The sequence below is a fragment of the Schistocerca piceifrons genome, chromosome 2 (genome assembly GCF_021461385.2).
Source record: "Schistocerca piceifrons isolate TAMUIC-IGC-003096 chromosome 2, iqSchPice1.1, whole genome shotgun sequence".
Taxonomy (NCBI): Eukaryota; Metazoa; Arthropoda; class Insecta; order Orthoptera; family Acrididae; genus Schistocerca; species Schistocerca piceifrons.
In genome coordinates this window covers 546,280,083-546,306,045 of record NC_060139.1, presented here as the reverse complement: position 1 = coordinate 546,306,045, position 25,963 = coordinate 546,280,083, and positions in this window count along the sequence as shown.

Sequence of the window (25,963 nt, the reverse complement as noted above, 5' to 3'; positions counted from 1 at the left end):
TTTACTAGGACTGAAACTGGCTCGTCACAAATTGAATATTATCTCTGTATACAGCTCAGAGGATAATAAACCTACAACGGAAAGACAGGCCTTCTATGAGCAGTTACAAGAAGTTATCAGTCTTATACCTTCAACAAACTTACAGGTATAATGGGGGATTTTAGTGCTCATGTTGGAAACAGTGTCATCTCTGAAATTAAACAACGATTTAATGAAGACATGCTAATGATAATGGTGAGATTATGATCAACTTATACTCAAGCAACGAACTGAGAATAAATAATATCTTCCATGAGCAAAAAGAGAGGTACAAATATAACTTTTAGAACACAAGAGGTCATAAACTTACAATAGATTACTTTGTTATAAACAGTAGCATCCATCCTCAGTTAGTACTGGATGTTAGGACTTTAAACTCTGCCAACATGGGGAGTGATCATAGCCTACTCGTGGTAAAAGTCAGATTGCATGTTGAGAGGAACAAGACAGCTAAAGACTCAACCTTAAAGAAGAAAAATTTAAGATAGAGTCATTATGGAATGAATCTACAAAAATTTTATATCACGTACGATCAGCAGAAAAAATAAATGTGTCACTCGTTAATGCATAGGACAACGTAGATCAGGCTTGGAGGAAAATCAAAGAAGATAGTGAAGCAGCAACTCAAGAAGCACTAGGTACAAGAGTTATAAACCAAGGGGGGAAAACAAACAGAGCACCGTGGTTTTGCAAACAAATTAAAGAAATGTGTAAAAAGAAAGAGGTGTGGCTATCTGAAATACAAAACAGTTAAACAAGTCTTATGAGGAACACAAAAGAACTCGTAATGACACAAAATCACTAGAGAATTGTTTTAGACAGGAGCACTGGGAAATATTTTCTAAAAAATTTAGAACATGACTTTGTGGGTTGCAGGTACAAATTTGGAGAGTGATAACTACAGCAGAGGAAAGAACTGAATGAAACTTGGAAAAAAAACGACATAAATGAGGATCATGGGTTAAATATTTAAGAGAGTTGTATAAATGTAAAAAATCACTATAAAACGAAGAGAGATCAGAGATCAATACACAAGTAAATGATTATTTAACTGTTTCACATTCAGAGGTAAAAGAAACTGTAAGTCTGTTAAAAAATAGGAAGTCTCCGGGGAAAGATAAGACTCCCAATGAATTACTGGCATATGGAGGACATTCACTAGCTGAACAATTAACTAAATTTGTGACCAATGTTACAGCTTGTAAGAAAATTCCAAACGACAGGAGAACTAGTACTACAATTCTTATTTACAAGAAAGGAGAAAAGAGAGATCCATCCAACTCCAACTACAGAGGGATAAATCATTAAAAAAATAGGAAACAAAATAAAAGGCATTACATCATTTGCAGAGGAGCAGTATTGATTTAGATCCAGTTGCTCACGCACAGATGAAGTATTCATTCTTAGACAGTTTTTAGAGTAATCCATTGAATACAAAATTTTATTGATTTGAAGAAGGCTTTCGATAGGATACAGTTAACAAATGTTTCAAACCTGCCCTTCAATAGGGGGTTTCTTTCCAATTTAATAAAAACAATTGAAATTTATTCCAACAACTACGTGCAGGCGGAAACGGTTCCAGGTTAACTAGTGAGGTATTAGTTCATGTTACTCTCTGAGCCAGCTACTTTTTAATATAGTCATGGACGAGGTGATAAAGAAGGTATTGGTTGACACTGGTTATAGAATGGGGGACAGAGAAATAAAAATCATTTGTTGTGCTGACGACACAATTCTGCTAGGAAAACATTGAAGGTAAACTTTAGCATATTTTTAACGTTGCAGCCAAGAACATAAATACGGTCATATCCACTCAAAAAATGAATGAAAACATCTGTGGAATCATTAGATGCAAACTGGAAGTGGATGAATAAATTAATCAGCTTGTAATGACATTTAAATATCTTGGTGTTGAACTGTCCAGCAGTGCAAATGTCGAAGAGGAAGTTAGAGAAAAGTAGTAAAGGCAAACAAAGCAGCACACTCTTTAAATGATACTATTTGAAAAAACAAGCTTTTAGGAAAAAATGCAAAGGCAAGAACATGCAAAACAACAGTGAGACCAGTTACGACATTGACAGCTGAGACAAACCGGAAACAACAAAAACAAAGAATTTGGAAGCCATGGGAATGAAAGTTATGTGAAGGATTACAGGAGAGACACTGAGAGATAGAGGTAAAAGGGAAAGCATTAGAAAAGGATGTGAAGTGGACTCCATTAATGAGTGGGTACATAAAGAGAAAACATGAATGAAATGATCACAGATAGGATAGATGAGAGGAAGACTGTGAAAATCGTAAGAAATAAATAACAAATTAGCAAAAGAAATATTGTCTGTCAAAGGAAAAGATGGAGCGACAAACTGAGGGTAGACTGAGGGGTCTGAAGGAAATAGGCTTTAGCCTAGGAAGAGAGGAAGATGAAGAAGAAGAAGAACTGATAGTTCCACGTTAAACCCAACAACGGTAGCTTTATCTCTAATTTAAGATTCTCATTAATAACATCTTTGTCAGGATATTGCATGTAAACAGTGGTAAGTGCTAGAAACATGACTGACAGTAGGAGTAACGTATGCAGTGTAAGTCCAGGAAAAAGCTTTTCAGGAACTATTTGAACAAACGCTAAGATGATGTGGATAACTACGATTAAGATAAAGATCCTTAATGTTCCTGAACGCAAATACGCTTCGAAAGTTGTTACTAATCAGTTAAATGTGAATAATTATTTAAGCAAGTAACCTATATTAAGCTATGACCCTTAGCATATTTAAGGTGAATTTACGTGACAGTGCGATAGCAGAGACGTTAAGAGTCGTCTTTAATATTACAATAAATCTCTTTTATTCGCGCCAATGATCACAAAACATTTGGTCCTTAGATCACCGGTTTCGATGGGCAATGACCGTCATGAGATCAGAACATGTAATGAAACAGATCTGAAAATGGACATTGGTAACCGAAATAGGTAGGTATTCTAAGGACCAAAAGTTATATGGTCATTGATGGAAACAAAAGAAATTTATTCTACACTTACTGGATCGCTGTTTTAGTCCGCGACTATGCCGCAGCTTGTAGTCCTTAACACTGTTTATGTGCTGTAGTAACACGACACAAAATGGACTTTATTTTGTAATACTTCATAGATTAATTTTTGATGTTGTTAGGCCATACTTTATTATTGGAAAAATTGGTAATGCAAATTGTAGTATCACAAACTGTAACAAATATGACATTTTAAATTTGTGTTTTTGAAAGTTTTCACAGTAATGTTGCGTTAAATCACACAGCATACTTTATTATTGGAAATAGGTAATGCAAATCTTAGTATCATAAACTGAAACAAATAGAACTTTTTAAATTTGTATTTTCGAAAGTTTCCACAATAAGGTTGCGTTAAATCGCACAGCAAGTAAACAGTAGCAAGTCACTGTTAATGCAAGTTAACTGCACTGATTTGCGAGTAAACAATGTTAAGTACGCATTGATGTATTTGTAGGAATAAAGTTTTGTATAGAGTTTATGAGTCTAAAAATATCTCCTCACTCTAGAAATACATGAACACAATGACTTAACTGAATAAAAAAAAGTTAAATGGAAATACTTGAAACATTATTTTTGAGATTTTATTGAAAATTTACTCTGTAATTTCTGAAAACAACCATCTTGTCCCTTAGGCCCGTCTCACACGGAGCAAGGTTCGCCGCAAGTTTGCGAGATGGCTTGCATGCCTGCCGGCTTGCAGGGAAAGGAGCCGGCTATCTTCCATGCCGAAGCTCTCCCACGGTGCAAGATCGGCAGCTAGTTGTGTTATGATCAGCTGCATGTTGTATCGAACGAAGATGGCTGCTTCGGGTACAGATGGTCAGAGGAAACTGGCGATATTAGCTGTTTTGGTGCTAAACGGTGCAGAAATGCATGCTAATGAAAGAAGAAGAAAGAAAGAATGGACGAAAAACTGGATTAAGAGGAGAAACGCTGGAAAAGGTGTGCTCTCCATGTTTCATAAAGAGTTGAGGTTAGTTCGCATAACACCTACTTTTGTTTGAAAAGTATCACCATTTCATTACTGTTTGACTTTATAAATATACCAATAATGACTGTTACATACGACTTTATTTTATAGGATAGAAGATCGTACATCCCTTGCAAATTTTATACGAATGGATGTATTGGTATTTGAAGAACTGTTTTGTATGGTTTCGCCTCTGATTCAGAAGAAAGACACGGTGATGCGTCAGGCAATTACGGCCCGGGAAAGGTAAGTGCATTATTATATGTTCGAAAGAGAAAGTTGATTTTTATTTATAATCCATTGTAATTTTACGATCAATCTGAGACAGGTCTAATATGCGTCTCTAGGCTTGCTGTCACATTGCGTTTCCTAGCGACCGGAAACACAAAGAATTGGCCTATTCTACACGGACAGCGAACAACACGCTCTCCCGAATGATACCAGAAGAGATTTTGACGGCCATAGCAAGCGTGTTAGGAGATAATGCGATACAGGTAAGCTCAAGATAAATGCTATAAGTATTTGCTACGATTTTCTCCTTGGTATGGCACGACTGTGAAATAACATGTAATTTGCAGTGTCCACATGATCCTGCCGAGTGGAAAGTAATAGAAGATGAGTTCCACAGCCTCTGGCAATTCCCGCATTGCATTGGAGCACTTGACGGGAAACATGTCAAGTTTAGGCCTCTGCGCTCTGATGGTTCATCATTCAGAAACTACAAAGGTTACGACAGCATAGTTCTTTTAGCTCTAGTAGATGCTAATTATAATTTTTTGTTTGTGGACGTTTGCAGAAATGGGAGAATGAATGAACGTCATTCATCCCAGCGCACTGCTTTTCATTGATTTTACTTTGGCGTACTCCACTTTAAATTGAGTACGTAAATTGTGCATTTTGCTATAGCACTCCTTGCTCGTCGTATATGGTCGAACAAGACACATGGCACTTGCAACTCCTTCGAGTGCTTCTGCACGCAAGTGTTTATTATAATAGTTTGCGCTTTTCACGATGGTACAGACACTGTTCTTCCCTATAAGTACATATCAATGCTTCAATCGCTTCCGTGGACCACTGCGGTGCCATTATTTAATAATTATAAGAACTTCCTACCGCAACTCACAAGGGCAGGAAAGTGACTATCAACAAAGGCTTCCCGCCCAAGCTTTCCGCATCTGACGTCACAAACGAAACGTCTCATTATTGGCCAACGCAGGTAGCACGCAGGGAGCCTTACAAGAAAAGTAGCACCGAACCTATCCTGGAAATCTTACAAGGTTCCCAGCAAGGTAGCCCGCTAGCAGACGACAGAGCCCGCAAGGTAGCCGTCGCGCGAGCCAGCAAGGAAACTTACAGCGAATCTTGCTCCGTGTGAGACGGGCTTTACCATGGAGGTCTTCATGTAATAACATAGATGTCTGTGTCCACTGTGAAGCTTGGCTATCGTTATCTCCATCTTTTTAGTTATGCAGAAGTAGACCTCTTGCAAAAGGCACCTGCACATCTAATCCTGAATGCCCCAGGGTTGGAACACCTTCGTCTGCCGATTTTCTGCAGAACACGTAGTGCAGGATACTGACGGTTCTACCATGCTCATTCCGGAAATAAAGCAGGTGTAATTTAGATAATGCACAATACGGACTGTGGCATTACTAAAGAGGAAAACATCCTGTTTTGTTATTCTTCGACGACTGCGCGTCCATTCCGCCAGTAGTATCAACTAAAATCACTTCTGAAAAACTCTTTTCAGCTACGTAAATCTCAACACAGCATTAGCTTAGGTTTCAGGAACAGACTCCTTGGTTTTCAATATTTCATTTCCTCCACCCTGTTTATAGCATCACTTGCAATTCACATGTCAATCCCCAACCTAAAATTAAGTAATTGCATGAGCGTATTAGGGAACTCAGATTTTAGATTTTCATAGATTAATATTTATAGAATATTCCGCCGGTTGTTGTAGAGATATAGACATATTAAAATCTTGAATATACATAATTAATGTTCCACAATAATATTTGCTTGGCAGTTGGCTTCTTTGGCTTCTTAGTCCATCGTCAGATAACTTAACACTAAGTAGACAGTCCACACAATTTCAGCTATGTAAAGATTGTTATACAAAGATATGCGATATTTTATGAGTATGTCGATACAAAACACCAATCAGACAATCGTGACCTGGTACTTAATGGCCAGAAACAGTTCAATTACCTACCATACTAAAAAAGCACCAGCCAGTTGTTATTTCTCTCATCAGCTATTATAATTCGTCCACACCCACATTCCATAGACTGCTTTCTCACCCCCCCCCCCCCCTCTTTCTCATCCCACTTTTTTTTGGCTTGTTCGCCACATTCACCAGTTTATCCATTGACATAGTAGCCTGTACCATTATTCACTTGTGGACCATGTTTGACTTATACCTTCACATAGTTTTAATATTTGAGTACACAGTAATATAAATATAAGAGATATTTCCTCAGTCTCTTTGGGTATTACATTTTGCTTGTGTTTTGTACCGGTATATTCATAAAATGCCCCATACCTTTGTAGAACGATCTTTGTATGCCTATGAACTCTTGCTGAAGTAGTGTGAACTATTATTAAGTTATCTAAGATGGCCTAAAAAGCCGAAAATCTGTTCATAACGAACTATTAAATAAATATTATTGTGTAACATTAATACTGTGTATTCAAGTTTTTAATATTCCTGGATTTTCTCGGAGTAATCAGTTTAAGTCGTACTGTTGAGAGTACTATTGACGACACTGTTCTCTGTTGTGCTTTAGAAAAGGATGATTCTGACGATAAAATATACTCCATTGTTAAAGAATTGGTAATGACTTTAGCAAAAGCCGAAGTGCGGACTCAAACTCGTATTTCTTTCATTTCTAAGCAGTGTTCTTATGAGTTGATCTCAGAAACCAAAACAAAGGTCCAACTTCTCAGCAAGTTTCCCTCACAGTTCTACAGCTACACCTATGTTACTGTTAGCGGTTACGAGGTAGTTATGTTTAAGACTTACTACCAGGGCCAGTTTAAGGCTCAAGCGACGCAAGTCGCCGTTTGGGACGCCAAGCTTACAGGGGAATCGGGGGTGCCCAACTGCAACATCTGTATACAGTGCGTATCATAGTAGCGAAAACTGACACAGATGAAAATGTGTGAGGGCAAAGGAGAGAGAGGGGGAGGGGGCGGGGGCAGCAAAGAATAACTTGCTTGTGCGGAAAAATTTTCTCGGTTCGAAAGTTCTATCTGCTTATTTCTAAATTTCTGTTTTTGTCACGGTTTGCTCTGACTCAGTAGTGTCAATGACTGATGCCTTTTCCAATAACTGCGGTCCTTCCGCATCCATAATATCTCCCATACATTTGTCTGAAGCGTGCCCCGTTCTGAATATCCTAACTCCCCCACACTACCTACAGGGACCTACACGAATACCGCAACGGTCTATTTCCTCTTTCCTAACAACTGTTATCCTTATCACTTCAACATTCAACTCTGACGTGACTCCTCGTGTTCACATCATACTAATACGAATTCATTAGTACCACAGTCGTTGTACTATAACTATTTTTATGACCATTATTACTCATGTTGTTAAATATAGCTATTGTTAAATGTTAACTACATTCAGGAAAAGTTTAGTATATGTAGTTCCTGGTCCAGTGTAATGGCGACCATTTGGAGGCTAATCTGGTCGGGTTACAAACTGTATCTGTCTGTCTGTTGTATCCAATGGAAACGGAGTGCGCATGTGCAGCCCGTGTTTGGACAAACTCACCTTAAGAAAAATGTTCTTTCGGAATCTGCCACCAATGGAAACTCGTAATTTTATTAAAATCTCGGTCCTATCAACCAATGTTCACAACAGATGTAATAATATTACCTATCAAATTTTTACTTATTGTTCTGCCAGCATGTATGGCTCGAAATGTGCTCTGACTGTTTCCTGAGCTTAAGTACTCGTGGAATCTGCCCATGTTGAGCGCGGCGAAAGAGCGGGGGAAAAGGAGAGAGAGTTGGAGGGGGAGGGAGGGGGGCAGTGTGGTGAAACACTAGCCTTCCTCGCAGCTTCTGTTTCCGCTACATGTCGTGATCATGAATTAATGAAGCCCTTGAGAGAACGTAGTGCGGAGAGCTGGCATTGTTTGCGAGGCTCTTTCGCCACGTACAGAACGCAAACATTAACACGTGCTATACTCATTTTTATAGCACAGCCAAACAGGAAACTAAGTGTGTGAAAGTCTTAACGTCCGTAGCCAGACCTTTCCCTTGTCAAATAGTGACATAACTCTACTTCCGGTGGCTCCCACTGCTTTCATAATTTGCTTAACGTCACCTTTGTTTACTGACGCATCCACATATTTTTGAAGGAGGACGGCAGTTACATGACAAGCCCACGTTCTTCCTATTTCAAGATGTGATGTTGCGTTGGGGACACAATACTGAATAAAGACTGTCCGATATTTTCGATACTGGTATTGTTGCTGTTCTGTCTAAGATTTCTTTCTACAAATGTGTGTAAATTAGGGCACGTAAGTACTGGATTAGATGATTGTGCTTCAACGTACAAGGTGCGAATTTGGAGGTGAATTCTTGATTAATAACTTACCAACATGACCACAGCTCAAGTTCTACGCAGATGCCGATATCCGCAGTTATTTTTAGTTTTTAATTTATTTAACATCTGTCTCCCAAATGATTTGATGCATCACATCACAACTTCCACGCCTGTGCAGAAATATTCAGAGTAGGACTAGCACCAACCATCCTCGATTATTTGTTGGATATATTTCAATCCCTGCCTTCCCCTATAGTTTTACGCTCTACAGCTCCCTCTAGAACCATAGAAGTTATTTACTAATGTCTAACACATATACTATTATCCTGTCCATAATTCTTGCCAGTGTTTCCTACATAATCATTTCCTCGCCGATACAGCGGAGAAACCCTCACTTCTCATCACTTGACCTAATTTTTAACTTATGAATAACACCACATCTCCAACGCCTCGATTTCCCTTTTTCCAAGTTTTCCAACAGTCAATCATTCACTTCACACAATTCTGTCCACCAAATGAACATTCCCAAAAATCTCTTCCTCAATGTGTCATCTCGGCTTCACGTCGGTTGGACGTTTAACTGTCTTTTACTCGACTGTTCAAGCAAACGATCCTGCTCGAGGAACCAACGGTTGCCCATATTGTGCACTATGGTGAAAGCCTTTTGGTAACAGCCATTAAGTTTGTTCTTAACGTATGTGTTAACAGCTGCATCCTGGTTCCTCCCGCGCTTGCTTGATACTTGTTCCATTACGCTGGTCTGACCTTGTGAGCCAAAGGCTCTCGTTTGTGTTTTGATGCTAGACACGTATTCCCCATCTATGGCGAACGTGCTTTAGATTTCAGATTTTGTTGTCTACAAGCCGCATTACTGAGGAACATGGCTGGCTACAGTACGCACAAGAGGTACTTTCTGTTACATAATTTTTTAGATCGCTTGCACTGATCCTTTTGTGTCATTTTTACCAGTTTTCCTTAATGTGTTTTGTATTTTACCAAAGCAGACTCCAAGGCACTTACTATTAACCTAACTGCCTTACATATTCTCTAATGTTTTGCGTTTTATGAAAATGGTGTTTATTCAGTGTTTATGACCATATTGATGGTTTTAGCATTTCATTATATTACTGTTTGGTGCTCAGTGCACTACCCAATTGGCTTTATTTTGTTAGTATACTGTTTAATGCTTCCAGCGCTCGTAAAACCTATTTTTATGCATTGGTTTTATATTGGAACAGAACAGTGTTTAATTCTGTCTATATGCGTGTGTCACAAGACAGAGTACCCGTTATTTGATATTCGTTATTTGTCCGGGACATCAAGTTAGGCTTTAGTCTAAAGAAGAGGTTCAAATGGCTCTGAGCACTATGGGACTTAACATCTGAGGTCATCAGTCCCCTAGGACTTAGAACTACTAAAAACTAACTAACCTAAGGACATCGCACACATCCATGCCCGAGGCAGGATTCGAACCTGCGACCGTAGCAGCAGCGCGGTTCCGGACTGAAACGCCTAGAACCAAACGGCCACCGCGGCGGCAGGCTTTAGTCCATCCGGTGACATTCACCAAACAGACTTTTAAATAGATCTGTATAAAAGGTATTTATGCACTGCCCTTTTATACCATATATCCGCGATCTGTACATGTGCACATAGCTATCCCATGACTTTGTCACCTCAGTGTACATAATACGTATGAATATTAAAAGGGAATAAAATCTTATGTGAAATGTCACATACCTAACACGATTTGTAAACATAATTTCTACGCGACTAATTGTCTAGCTATATGAATTTCGTCCAGCCTCTATATAAGTCACATATTCGGTTGATTGAGCGCATGTTGATTGGTAGCGTGGCGGCAGTCTTCAGGTAGGAAGGAATGAAGTGGCGACAGATGGTTAACTCAGAGGCTTAAGTGGATCCTGTCCGATGGGCGGCTGATGAATCGTGGTAATCATCGGTTAGCTGCATTTACCCGTAGCTTAGATCCGCAGGTACTCGATGCCAATCGCTGTACCATAAGAAAGTCCTGAGTGCTAAACAAAATTTTTCCGTCGGAAGTTCTCAGATGAGGAGGCCTGGCACCACCTCCGGTGCTACTGCCCTACATGCAGTTTCTCATCGTCTGCAGGTAACACAAGTGGATTGCACAGCTAATTCCAATTTGTGCGCTAGCACTGTGACTGCAGTACGTGGAAGTTTCGTGTCAGTTGCTAAATGTTTCCCGGAGCTGCTATTTTTTTACCTCATCCCTATAATTAATGAAAATCGGAGAAAGTAACCGACGGACTGGAGCCGCATTTCAACAAAGAAGGGAGAGTTCTCAGATTTAAATGCTGTCTATCTATTACCAAGATAGTGTGAGCAGGTGCAAATTGTACACCGTACTTATTAAAACCATACATCATTCTGTTCCGTTATGAGCAACGTCTCGCTATGTGGGTGGTCTGCCTAGTTATAGACCTCTGGAGGTCAGGATCGAGAAGGATTATTTTCTCTGTAAAACGTTGTCTGCTTTCTTTACATTAAGTAGTACGAGGGGACTTCAAAATGTAAGTTACACTTCATTATGACACGCGAAATACCTTTTGTTACATGCTTTACTACACTTAAAAGTGACACAGATACATGACCCTATTCTTCAACGTACTCAACAAAATGGTTAAAATGGCTCTAACCACTATGGGACTTAATCAGTCCCCAAGACTTAGTCCCCTAGACTTAGAACTACTTAAACCTAACTAACCGATGGACATCAAACACATTCATGTGCGAGGCAGAAATCGAGCCTGCGACCGTAGCAGCAGCGCGGTTCCGGACTGAAACGCCTAGAACCGCTCGGTCACACCGACCGGCCACGTACTCAGCAAGCGTCTGTAAACAATTGTCGGAATGTTCTAGCAATCGCTCAATTCCTCTGTGATAAAAATACGCTCTTGGTCACGTATCCACTCGGGAACCGCTGTCTGAATGTCCTCATCGTTGGAAAACTCTTTCCCCACAGATGATTTTCCAGTTTGTCGAGAAGATGGAAACTGCATGGTGCAAGATCTAGACTGTGGAATTCCTTCCCTGTCACCGTCATCCATGTCTGTGTGGCCTTGATTAAAGTGCTGGCAACGGCTGGGCGGACATTGTATAATATTTAATGCACTTACCACCAGAATTTTAAGCTGAACCTGTGTGTAATTTAGATATTTTGGTAGCAATATCGTACTATACCACGTACTTCAACTTTGGAGAACGCTTCAAGTTGCCCCGCGATTTCACTCCTACATTGTGAAGCAACTGTTATCCGTACCACAGCAGAACCATATCTGCAGGAAACACTGAACATGTACTCTCTTCTGAAAAAGCACCACTCTTGTTGCGCTATGGTCGCAGCGTGGAACAAGACGTGTAAGTTGCTTTCTGAAGCCCCTACATATATTATACCCGTAACAATAATTCAGTAATAAGTATCCAGTAATAAGTAAGCCATGTGGGTAAAATAGTTTCAATGTGTGCAGCTTTATTTCTATTGTTTAAACTGGGACATGCTGCCTACATATAATTTTTAATATGCACTGCTGAAGAAAAAAATGCAGCACCCTCAAGAGCTGCGTTCATTGGTAACACGGTATAATATGTGCATACTGAGGGATTGTGGCGTTAATGGTTCATTTGTACGGTCATCGGCGATCAGGTGGTGCTCAATCAGCCTGTCCGCGCACCCTCTGTTTTGATTCTGCAGGCGGTTACTGCGATGAGTTTAGAGGTGAACAGTGTGTGCAACATTTCTTCTAGGGTACAATCACGGCCCATCTACGAGCACCTACTGGCGTAGAACAGCATTAGCCGTTATGAGCGAGCGGGTAGCTCCATGGACATATTGCAGGGCGCCTGCACATCTTGGGCATAACTTAACAGTGGTGTGTCGCTGCTTTTAACAGTGACCTGTGGAACATTCCCACACTTGTCAACCAGATTCTGGAGGTTGGCGTAGTACAGACGCATGTCAAGATCGATGTACTGTGCGAGAAGCGGTGGTCACCCGAACATCATCCATGGAAGAAATCTAGGCAAATGTTGCACCTACTGTGTCATCGTGGACCACTGAGAACCGTCTGCTTGCAGTAGCGTTAATATCACGTGTGCCTTTGGCCAAGCTACCACTGATTTTGTTTTTTATCTTACACGTTTAGTTCCATAGGACCAAATTGAGAAGCAAATCTCCATGGTCATGGAACGTGTCAGTACATGAACTCACAACAGAAAAGTAATAACAGATGAAATAAAACGTTATGAATCCTAAAAAGACGTCAAGCTATAAGTTTATTTAAACGCAGTCAACAATATAATACAGGAATCAGCTAAATTTTTCAAGGAACTCCTCGGCAGAATAGAAGAAGTGAGCCACGAGAAAAGTCTTCAGTTTAGATTTGAAAGTGCGTGGATTAATGCTAAAACTTTTGAATTTTTGTGGTAGCTTATTGAAAAGGGATGCATCAGAATACTGCGCGCCTTTCTGCACAAGAGTCAAGGATGTTCGATCCAGGTGCAGATTGGATTTCTGCCTAGAATTAAATGACTGAAAGCTGCTAATTCTTGGGAATAAGCTGGTACTGTTGACAAGAAACGACAGCAAAGAGAACATATACTGAGAGACCAAAGTGAGAATACGCGGACTACTGAACAGGAGTCGACAAGAGGTTCGCAAACTTACACCACTTTTTGCCCGAACCACCGGTTTCTGAGCCAAAAATACCTTTTGGGTATGGAAAGAGTTGCCCCAAAATATAATAGCACACATCGTAAACGAATGAAAATAAGCAAAGTGACTACTATTCGTGTCGAACGGTCACTTACCTCAGATATTGTTCTAATAGTAAAAATGAAAGCATTACGTCTTTGAACAAGATCCAGAACATGGGTTTTCCACGGAAGTTTACTATCTGAACAACTGGAAATTTGAACTGTTCTGTCTCACTAATCATATGACAATTCTGCGTAATTAGAATGTCAGGTTTTGTTGAATTGTGTCTTAGAAACTGTAAAAACGAAGTCTTACTGTGATTTAACGCTGGTTTATTTCCTGCAAGCCATGAACTTATGTCATGAACTGCGCTTTGTGAAACAGTGTCACCTTTGCACACAACATCCTTTACTAACAAACTAGTGTCATGAGCAAATATAAATATTTTAGAATGACGTGTAATACTAGTGGACATATCGTTTACGAGGAGGGGCCCCAGCACTGATCTCTGGGGATCCCTCCATTTAACTGTGCCCCATTCGGACCGCACATCATAATCATACTCAGCACTATGGAAAATGCTGCCTGTTCTTAAAGCAAGAGGTCGACCAGTTGTGACCTACTCCGCATATTCCATAATGGTCCAGCTTCTGGAGTAATATTTTGTGATCAATATAATCAACCGCCTTAGTTAAATCAAAAAAGATGTTTAGCGTTCCAAACCTTTTGTTTAATTCACACAGTACCTCACAGAGAAAAGAGAATATAGCATTTTTAGTTATTAAAACATTTCTAATCCAAATTCTACACTTGCCAGCAAATAATGTGACATGACATGATCAATTATCCTTACATACACAGCCTTTTCAATAACTTCAGCAAACAGTGATGGCTTTGAAATAGGTTTGATATTGTCTACAATATCTATGTCTCCCTTTTTATAAAGCGGCTTTACTACTGACTGCTTCAATCATTCAGAAAACTGACCATTCCTAAAGGAAAAATTACAAATATGGCTAAGTACAGGGCTAACTTGTGCACCTCAGTACTTTAGTATTCTGCTAGATACTCCTTCGTATCCATGAGAGTCCTTAGTGTTCAGTGATTTAATTTTTGACTCAATCGCTCCCTTGTCAGTATCACAGAGGAGTATTTCAGATATCAGTCTCGGAACGGCATTTTCCAAGAGAGTTATCTGATTCCCTGTAGAAACTAAGGGTTGGGTTGGGTTGTTTGGAGGAGGAGACCACACAGAGAGGTCATCGGTCTCATCGGATTAGGGAAGGACGGGGAAGGAAGTCGGCCGTGCCCTTTGAAAGGAACCATCCCGGCATTTGCCTGGAGCGATTTAGGGAAATCACGGAAAACCTAAATCAGGATGGCCGGAAGCGGGATTGAACCATCGTCCTCCCGAATGCGAGTCCGGTGTCTAACCACTGCGCCACCTCGCTCAGTGTAGAAACTATTTATTTAATTCACCAGCTATGTTCAGAAGGTGACTGTTAAATACTGTACATATATCTGACTTACCAATAACAGAAACATTTTTACTACTTACTGACTTTAAATCCTCGATCTTGTGCTGCTGATCAGACACTTCCTTCACGACTGACCATTTGGTTTTAATTTTATCCTGTGAATTAGCTATTCTATTTGCGTCCCACATACTCTTTGCTTTTCAAATAAAATTTTAGGCACCTTAAAGTACTGTTTGTAATGGACAACTGTACCTCGATTGCGACTACTTCTAACATTTTGATGTAATTTCCACTTTTTTCTACATGATATCCTTATCCAACTAGTCAGTCACCCGGACTGCCTTTTATTGCTAGTACCCTGTTTTGAACGTTGTAATGGAATAGAAAGGGCAAGAGAAATGTGTTAAGGCAAACATTATATTTGTCGTCTATGTTATCAGCACTATAAACATCCTGTCACTCTTGCTCCTTAACGAGGATTAAGAATCTCTCTATTGCGTTTGATTAGGTTTTCTACATAGTTGAAAGGTCTCTGTTGGATTCCTTTCATGTTTGATTTCTTAAATCTGTTGTCATTTACGGCATAAATTCCTCTTCTAAATTTACTGTGGCGTTTCTGACTATCTGGGAGGAGACTGAGTAGTGGAACGTGTTACTTTTACACATAAACAAGAACGATCTGTCACACTACTACACTTTAAAACACAGTTTATATGTAATTCATGTCACACAGTCTCATACGGAACCTACATCAGCTTTCTTTTATATACTGTATATGATGAGATACTGTCATCCCCCTTCCCTTCTGTGTGAGAGGATGAATGAGCAAATGTATTTCTAGTTGCATGCTTGAGGGTAACAGACAAGCCTGTCTGCTAGAGAACAGTAGGACCAACGTCGGAACAGGTAGCTACGCTTTCTAAAAGCAGAGAGGTTTCTATCCTTAGTACGGTCCTGTCCGTCTCTTGTCATGTTGGTATAGGAAGCTGCCCCTCTGGCCACTTCCTTTTGTATTTGTGAGCCACCCTCAGAAAGGGGCCAGGTCAGTCTGTCCGTGGCGAGCGTCTGAAGTGGTAAGATCTCCGGCTAAGCGCGTGTCTGCTAAGTCCGTAGGACAATGGATTTCTTAAGTTCAGCCTAACTGAAAATTTAATCACCTTTATTTCAGGTTTAGCTCTAAAATATCTAATGTTATCTTAAATTGCAGCGCAGTGTAATTCTCGTGTGAAGTTAAGAATATATTCCGGTAGTTGCTTTGTCACTACTTTGTGAGTAAAGTGGAACCACGTGTTGATCAGTAACTCTAAGTTCATCAATCTTAAATGCGAATGTGCGTGAGATTATAACGTCTCGTCTTGACAATAATTTTCAATACAGCAACTTTTCTTTATGTTCAACCCACGTGGGGTGTACTTTGTGAAACCAGTACCACGTGCTTATACAATTGTTTGACCCATCAGGTTAATAGTAAGACGATAGTAACCAGTTCGAGGTTTTTCTTTTCTAAATTGCTTTTCGATCTAATTTATTTTAATTATCAAAATTATTGTGGAGTTACACTCTCTGTGTAAACCAAGTTGACCACGTGAAGCATGTGGTGTAATCATCAAAGTAGCCCTCAGCTATTCTTTTCGGGAAGATTTCACAAAGAGTTAATATGAATTTAGTATACCAGTGTATGGTAATTACATGACGGACAGGATTGTGCTACGAACGTAACTTCTTTGAGTGAAAATTGAATCGGTTGGTAGTGGTTAATTTTCTGTTGCATATGTTTCAACGTTCTTTGTGTGTTGTTTTATGAATGCAGTGTTGTATGCAGTCTCCCAATCTTGGCTCCATATTTGATGTGTTCCGTAAGATTACAATCTCACATTTTCACAATCCTAAATAAGGCACCAGTTTAGTTAGGAAACAAGTTTAATATGCTGAAATTTCAATGATCAATGTTAAAATAAATTTCCAAATATAAACTGATTTATTTCTTTTTATTTAAATTCTCTTTATATATATATCACCGGTTGTCGTATGACTATTAAAAGATTATAATTAATGTTAGTCTGGTTGGGAATTTGGTAAGCTAGACTGGATACCTGGTGAAACAGTTGCTCAATAACGCAAGGTTAACTTCCCCAGACAGCTCACAGCTTTTAACCTGCTTTTATTGACTATCACCACTGCTTTCATAGAAAATTAAAGCAACATTATTATATAGTTTGTTATTGTATATAACTTTTGTTTGAGTATAACAACATTTTAAAAATTTGTACATCATGGTATGAAAGGTCATTCACCCTTTTTCTAACAGAATGCCTATCTAATAATGAAGAATGAATAAAAATATTGTCTGTGGTTGTGTTACTGTTTCCCTGCACCCTGGTTGGAAAAAAAAACAGTGTGCATCAGATCATATGAATTTAAGAGATCTTCCAACGTCCTTATTTTTGCACAATCACATAAACAATTAATACTGAAGTTAGCACATACAACCCACTTTCGATACTTCCCATAAAATGAACCAAGAACACTCTCTAGCTTGAGCAGAAATACTCTAAGGTCAGAGTTAGGGGAACTATAAATTACAACACTCAGAAGTTTAGTTTCACTAAATTCAACTGCTCCCTCACAACATTCAAATACCTGTCCCATTCAGTGCTTTGATATATCTACAGATTTAGATGGAATACTGTTTTTTTACGTACATGGCCACTCCCTCACTGCGCAGAGAACTCCTTCAAAAACAGCCAGCCAATCTGTATCCTCGTAAAGGAAGGCTTTGAACTATCACATTATTTAAGTGGTGCTCAGATACAGCAATAATTCCAGGCATCATCTACGAGCGGTTCACTAACTTTATCTCTAATACCCCTTGTATACCACGGCACCGTCAAGTAAGTCTACTCTGGTGTCACGAATGAGCTGCCTATTCCAGAATACATTCGCCCACGACACACAGGTTCCATTCCAGACTTTATACTGTGGGGGAGTCATCAGTTACATCTGGAGGTCATGTCTGGTGTTTCTGCACGGTAAAGTAACCAGTGTCCTTTACATTGTGCAGGCTGTTATTCCTGTGCTAGTGCCATTTCTCCGACAGGAAACTGATGAGCTGTTTCAGTAGAACAGTGCACATCCACATGTTCCCTGTGCACAATATGTGCCGTAGCCAGTAAGATCACCAGAGCTCTCGCCAGTTGGGCAGTTATGGGATATGATGAAGCGGGAACCCACTTGTTCTTCAGGGCGTGCAACAACCATTGCCGAATTGTATCAGAAAGCGCAAGATGCTTTCGAGAATCTATCGCAGGATACCATTCGGCACCTTTATGATCTTGTATGCGAGAATACTCAACTGCATTGTCTCCAGAGGAGGTAACATTGTATACTGATGCGACTGTTTGAGCACCTTTACGGTGAGATACGTGTTTCATTTGTTCAGAATTTATTGTGATGTACTCCTTCGTGGATGGACTACCTGTCATCTCAGTTATCATTAAAATGCCCTTGTCCTTGAGGGTGTTGCCACTTCGTTCCGACAGTGTATATAATAGAAATAAAGGGAGTTTGATTGACACATGTAAGTCGACACATACTCTGATTCAGTTCATTATTTTACCGTACAATGAACGAGCAAATGCAGGCGCCAGTGGGGAAAGCCAGGGCCTACACGGGAGGGGAGTGGCATCTCCAACTCTTAGCATCCCGCCATGGGGGGAGCGAGCTGAGCTGCTTACTGCGGCAGCCCGGCCGCCTCCGCCTCTCCCCTATGCAGCCACGCCCTTCTGGAATGCCGGCAGGAGGCGGTCCGGATATACGAGAGGGTCTACAGGGAGTGACCACCGTATGTATACACTCACAACGGCTCTCACGTCCAGGACGCAGAACTTACGCTCTACTGGAGTGGCTGCTCTGTCTAAATGCGGTACGGGCGAATTTACAACTGTCATAACACAAACTTCCAGCTGCTAAGGGCGTAAGAGTCTGCAAAGGGGGAGTGGGAGGAGGGGGCACAGGTAGGCACTTCTCTGCCCTGGAATCGGGGTACAGGATTTTTATTCATTACAGAATTCTTGCTAATGTCTAGCAATGATAATTTGCAACTCTACGAAACTGCTTATTTAATATCCACGTCAAGTATCAGTGTGTTGAAGGAACCCCAAAATGCAGAGCACGAACAACGGATCGCCGGATCGTCACAGCACTCATTTCCTGGAGATTCTGACAGTCTGGAGATTGCTCCTGCCGTATCATGACGTTTTAGGCTGCGGCAGGTTAAGAAGCTGACGACGTCTCTGAAGAGTTCTAGAAGAATTTTACAGCCTGACGACCTGTACTTTAGCGCAGATCAAGAAAGTAGACTCCAAAAGCGCACAGTTCCCTTCTGATGCCTTCTTGCACACCATCTGTTACCCCAGCACTCGACCCGCCGACATTGCCAATCGCGACGTGGAATACTGGGCTTTAGAGTGACTATTTATCCCTGTAGTTTTTGTTGTCCTACTGTTCACGGCGCCCTTCTGCAGTGAAGATGGATGGATGTGAACCTGTACAAAACAGTACCGAAATAGTGCCATCAATGTTTTCTCTTGTACTTTCTCTTAACGCTGTTATCGAGCTGTAGAGAGAGACCGATCCAACACAACACATCATAAACATGGCAGCATTATAGGTGCCAGCCATAAGCCCCAGTTCTATTAAGCAAAATTAGAAAGGATGAGAACAATGCAATAAATGCGATAATGTCATCAAATGTGAAGTTTTTTTAAGGAAAGTGTTATAAATGGCATCTTAGATTGGGAAGGCTTTTAAAAGTTCTTCCATGTTTCTTCACTTCGAGAAGCATCTTTTGTCGGTTATGTTTGTTGATATTCAACAGAATTTTCTAAATATTTCTCACTTTTTCTGTTTCAGATTTTTTAATGTTCTGCTTCAATCTAAGGTTATGAGAATATGAGCAAATATTATGGAATATTTTCTAGCTTTAGTTCATAGCTCGTTGGATGCCGTGGATTCAATCATATAAGGACATAATTTCAGATCATCGAATCAAAAAGGTGAGATCAACACAGATATTAATAACAGATAAAGAAGTACTTCCAATTTGCCATTGGATATGATTACTGTTTAGGTACTACAGTAATCTATTTCAAAAATACTAAACAGATATCAATCGTTTGACATACAATAAGTTTTGCCTACAACTTTTCAAATTTAGTTCTTGGGGCACGACACGTTTTCACACTCAACAAATCAGCTACTTTGAAAAAGATGAAGTTAGAATCTTGCTCCTTCTCGGCAAAATTTCTGCGGACGCCTGTGGCTAACTATGTAAATAGTAGAAGTCTTTAGTCCTGCCACATCTTTGCTGCCGTAATCTAGTTCAGATCGGTACAAACAGTGAAGACTCCAGATGGCTCGAGCTATTCAAAAGTGCTTGCATCACTGATGTATATACCTTTCGCCGTTTTATGACCTCAGTCACCTTTCCCACGCTCAGAGTGAATGCGACCGGATTGATGACGTGATTTCCTCACGCTCTGCTTTCTTTACCTGGTTGTTAGTCACTGGTGTCATCAAAACGTCTCTTAGCATATCAGATGCCTATCATCATTCTATAACTGCAATACAGGACGTCTTCAGCGTCTTGGCTGTACCTACGCTCAACACTAAATCTTTCCTCATTTCTTCCTCCACTTTAAACGAGCGACCCAGGAACGAGCTATCCAGTAACCCGCGTTTTACCCAATCAAAATGGTTCAAACGGCTCTGAGCACTATGGGACTTAACTTCTGAGGTCATCAGTCCCCTAGAACTTAGAACTACTTAAACCTAACTAACCTAAGGACATAACACACATCCATGCCCGAGGCAGGATTCGAACCTGGGACCGTAGCGGTCCTGCGGTTCCAGACTGTAGCGCCTAGAATCGCACGGCCACCCCGGCCGGCTTTACCCAGTCACTCTGAATTCAAGACGAGGCTGAAACTTTATGTATTATCATCGTTCTACATCGCCTCTCGGCATACCCCAGCTGTTTTCTTCTGTCGAACAACGAACCGGCATTTCTGTCACACTGTCATCTTATGCATGCTTTCCTCATCCCTGTATACTGCTGTTATTACTATTCATGCTTTCCCCATTCCTGTTTAATACTATTTTCTTCTTTCCATTTCATCTGCTAATTTTAACTCATTATTTACTTTTCTTTCAATGATCAGGCAAGTTCCTCTTCACATTTGATTCCTTCTGTGCTGCTGCTACACATTCGCGTTAGATGCATAACAGTCGACTAGAACGTAATGATCTAAATTTACATCTGCAAGGATACTTTTCAAATCACACTTAAGCGCCTGGCAGAGCGTTCATCGAACCACCTCAGCACTAATTCTCTATTATCACAATCCCGTACAGCGCGCGGAAAAAACGAACACCTATACCTATACAGACAGATGACGCGCATGACTTCATTTGCGTTACCTTCACTACTGTGGCTTCACTAGGAGTACCCAGACACGAAGCCCCACATTAAAATGAAATTTATCAAATCTTGAGAAAGCGCCCTTCCTACTACCTGGGATAAATGATAGGGTAAAGAAGATTACAATTGTTAGCAATTTATCGTTATACACTGCCTGACAGAAAAAGTGAAGCACCAAGAACTCCTTCGAAACAAGCCTTGGGAGGCCCAACGGTTCCGACCGGCCGCCGTGTCATCCTCAGCGAATAGGCGTCACAGAATCACCTAGAGAGGCAGGAGAAAATGAAATGAAGCTTCACGATTTGAGAGGGCAAGTGATGTGATTTCACTAATTATAAAATCGAATCAAATTTACAAAGAACTTGGCAAAGTCAGACATTTATCAGTATTACACTGCACCCTTTCTAGCTCGATACACGCGCTGATTCGGCGGGCCGTTGGATCCTCTCCCGAAGTAAGCTGGGTTGTTGATGGTCTTTGATATCCCGGATACTAACAGTGGGACGAAACTTACGTCCGAGCTGATCCCACACAAGTTCTATCAGGGACAGAGCTGGAAATATTCATGGCCGCGGCAGTACTTCGGTATCACGGAGAAAGCGCTCAGAGACAGACTGCACTCGTGGACGACCATTGTCCTGTTGAAAAATGGCAACACAATCCTGTCGCATGGAAGAAAACATATGAGTACGAAGTATGTCCATGACGTACCGTAGTGCCGTCAGGGTTCCTTCAATCTCTACCAGCTACGACCTGAATTCGTATCTGAGGACGCTGGGCGTGACACCGCTGTGGGTCTCCAAAACACTGCAACGAAGGAACGTCTATCCAGGTCGGCGCGATACTCGCCGACGATATTCAGGCAGGGTAGTGCAGAACCGTGAATCAGGGATGAACGTTAATGCGTCGCCGTTCATCAGCAGTCCATGCTTCCTGGTCACGTTACCGGCACTCCAAACGCAGTCGCTTGTGTTGTAGTGTTAACACCAGCCTACGCTTGGGATTGTAATTCCCTAGTCCGGTTGCTGCTGGTGCAGGATGACACTGGGAATCCATTACTTGTTCTCGGACGGCAGGCGCAGCTGTGAAGGGGTTTCGATGTACTAGCTGCAGACTATGGCGATTCTCCTTGTGGTGTTCAGACGTAATCGATCGGAACCACGACTACTTGTACACCTCTTTGTTGATCCATTATGCACTGTGGGACAAAGGCTGGCATGTATTTCTTGATACAATAATTTACCAACAGCCGTATGTATTGTAGAAATTTATTTTATGAACTTCTTATATGCTACCAGTTTCGGCGATACATTGATGCCATCTTCAGGTCCCAAACGTCATAGTAGTAAAAACGCTATACTCGGAAGGAGCCACATAACTGAATCCGTGAATCAAATCGCTATGCAACAGCTCCACCAAGAGCATATAAGAAGTTCGTAATATAAATTTCTACAATACACACGGCTGTTGGTAAATTATTGTATCAAGAAATACTTGTATACCTGCCCTCGCGTTCTCTTGCAGCCCAACATCAGACCCAAAACGAGTCTCCACTCGAAATCTGTCAGCTGCTGATAAAACTGTCTCACAGGAGTACACGGCGTCTCCGTGTCCCTCATAATGATCACTCAACATATGACGCTGTTCACGTCCCTTACATGTCTTAACGGGCCTGGGAACAACAGTAAAGGAGAACAACACTAATGCACTCCGATGGCGTTTCCACCTGTGACAGAGAATTGCAGTTATTTAAAAAAAAATCCATTTTTTTCCATTTACGTACTTGCCAGCCGGCAGTTGAGGCCGAGCGGTTCTAGGGGCTTCAGTCCGGAACCGCGCTGCTGTTACGATCGCAGGTTCGAACCCTGCCTCGGGCATGGATGTGTATGAGGTCCTTAGGTTAGTTAGGTTTTAGTAGTTCTAAGTCTAGGGGACTGATGACCTCAGATGTTAAGTCCCATAGTGCTCAAAGCCATTTCAACCACTTTTGAACGTACTTGCCAACGGTGTGTACGTGTAGAAAGTTACGCTGACATCCGACCATGTGTTCCGAGCTTTCACGTCTTTTATCGGGCATTGTATTTGTCGTTTGGTGCCGAAGGTGCATGGGTGAACGTTCGTTCTCATATTGTAGTGGCACTTCATCACACCTTCCGCTTACAGCTGAGTCATATTTTCTCCTCTCACCTACATCTGTTCATATACTCTGCAAACCACTGTGAAATGCACGGTAGAGGGTACTCAGTATCGTGTAGCAGGGGTTAACCTCCACTTGCGTATCGAGCACGGGAAAAAGACTGTTTCAGTACCTTTGTGCTCGCTGTAATTAGTCTAAATTTGTCTCGGAGGTCCAAATGGGTCTTCGTTTGGAGGGGTTGGGTTGAAGAGCATTTCTAGATTCCTCAGTAAATATTAGTTATCAACAATTCGTAAAGATGCTTTCGCGGAGTACTTGGCGTCTGTCTTCAGGCATTTGCCTGTTCAGGTGTTTCAGCTTTTCTGTCACAGTCTTCCGTGAGTCGAAAAACACTGAGGCCATTTGTGCCACCTTTGTTTGTGTTAGTTCACTGGCCTGTTAGCCCTATGTGATATGGGTCCCCCACACTAGAGCAACATTCTAAGATGGAACGCAAAAGTGCTTTGTAAGGAGTCTCTTCTTTAGACTCACCGCATTTTCCCAGTACTCTGCGAATGAACCGAAGTCTGACGATAGAATAAAGGCTTTCAAGATCGGATAACATTGCTGCTGGTAAAACTTTCGGGGTATAAGCTCGTGGTCCTTGAAACTGTTCTGTTCCTAACGTTTCGTCCAGAACTGCGCTAGACGTCTTCAGAGGCGTTGCTCCTCCGATGAGTCTTGCTGACTAACGGCTCGGACGTCTGAGAGCGAGATATATACTATAGGAAAGGGGACGGGGCGGGATACACGTGATAAGTAGAGATGATCCTTGTCAAAGATAAAACATAACTATCAACTGTCATCTTGTTAAAGCTAAAAAAAAAATCTGTTTAGCGATTCAGTAGTGTTACTCTCCATGTGTAGCTAAGTTTCGTGGTCTCTTCTTTCCTGTTAAAACTATTCCTATGTTAATATATTTCAATGGATTCTCTACATAGCTGTGGATAACCGTTTGTTGTCGTACGTAAATTTTTTTTTCCGAAAACTTCGTGACTTTCTGACTGAAGCGAATACTCTACTATAGCCGATTTGTCTATTTTGCCCAGTCGGGAAAGACTTTTGTGCTCCTTTAGGCATGTATTGACGCTTCGCTTGGTTGTTCCAATATAAACCTTGCCACACATACTCGGAATTTTATATAAGCCACATGCTGACAGAAGAGGGCGCCTATACTTTACAGATCGGCATGCTTGACGTATTTTCTTTGTTGGTCTAAAACGTGATCTACTGTCATATTTCTGTAAAATCTTAACGATCTGATCTGTGCTTTTTTAATAAAAGGGAGACCAACTATATTCTTTGTTTTTCATGCTTGTCGCGCCGGCCCGGTGGCCGAGCGGTTCTAGGTGCTACCGTCCGGAATTGCGCGACTGCTACGGTCGCAGGTTCGAATCCTGCCTCGGGCATGGATGTGTATGATGTCCTGAGGTTAGTGAGGTTTAAGTAGTTCTAAGTTCTAGAGGACTGGTGACCTCAGATGTTAAGTCCCATAGTGCTCAGAGCCATTTGAACCATCATGCTTGTCCTTCGGTCTTCCGTTATTTGGTCGTAGAATTCTCTTTACTTCTTTCGCCTAGTAGCCATTTTTCTCGAAAGCCAGCTTCAGATGTTTTAGTTCTTCGTCCAGGTATTCCGGCGTGCAGATCCATTTGGCACCATCGAGAAGGCTTTTAATGGCACCTCTCTTTTGCTTTGGATGACGATTGGAGTTCTGACACACACACACACACACACACACACACACACACACACACATGTCGTACTATTATCCATGGCTATGTGGAGAAGCCATTGAAATATATAATTATAGGTGTATTTTAAGAGGAAAGAAGAGACCATGAAACTCAGCGACGCGAAGTATGGACAGTTTTTTTTTAATCTTTGACAAGACAACAATCGATAGTTAAGTTTTATCTTTGACAGGGATGATCTCTGCATCAGGCGAAACTACGGCCAGGCCCCCTTTCTGTGCAGTATATGTATGGCTCTCAGACATTCGACCCATCGGTCGGCAAGGCTCAACGGAGAAGCAACGCCCCTGAAGATGTCCAGCACAGTTCTGGACGAAACGTTAGGAACAGAAGGGTTTCATGGATCACGACCTTATAGCCCGAAAGGTTTTCCGGCAACAAAGAATCGAAGTCGGCCACTCACTTTACCTACGTCTGAGCCTGTATGATCGTTCCATTTCATATCCCTACAAATTGTTGCGCCTACGCGTTTCTACGACTTGACTGATTCCATCTGTGATTCATTGCATCCACATCTGAACGAGTCTCCTCCAGAATTTTTATTTCTGGAGCACCCAGCACAGGTATCTGGGCCCGGTTCAGAGTACTCTGTGTCACGCATGCAGGTGCAGCGCAGTGCCAGGGTACACGTTGAGGAACGAGGGGCCGGGTTGCGGGGCGCGCAGCGCTTGCTTACAGCTGTCGGAGCTGTGGCGCCTGCCCTTGTGGCGGCGTGCCAGCGCCA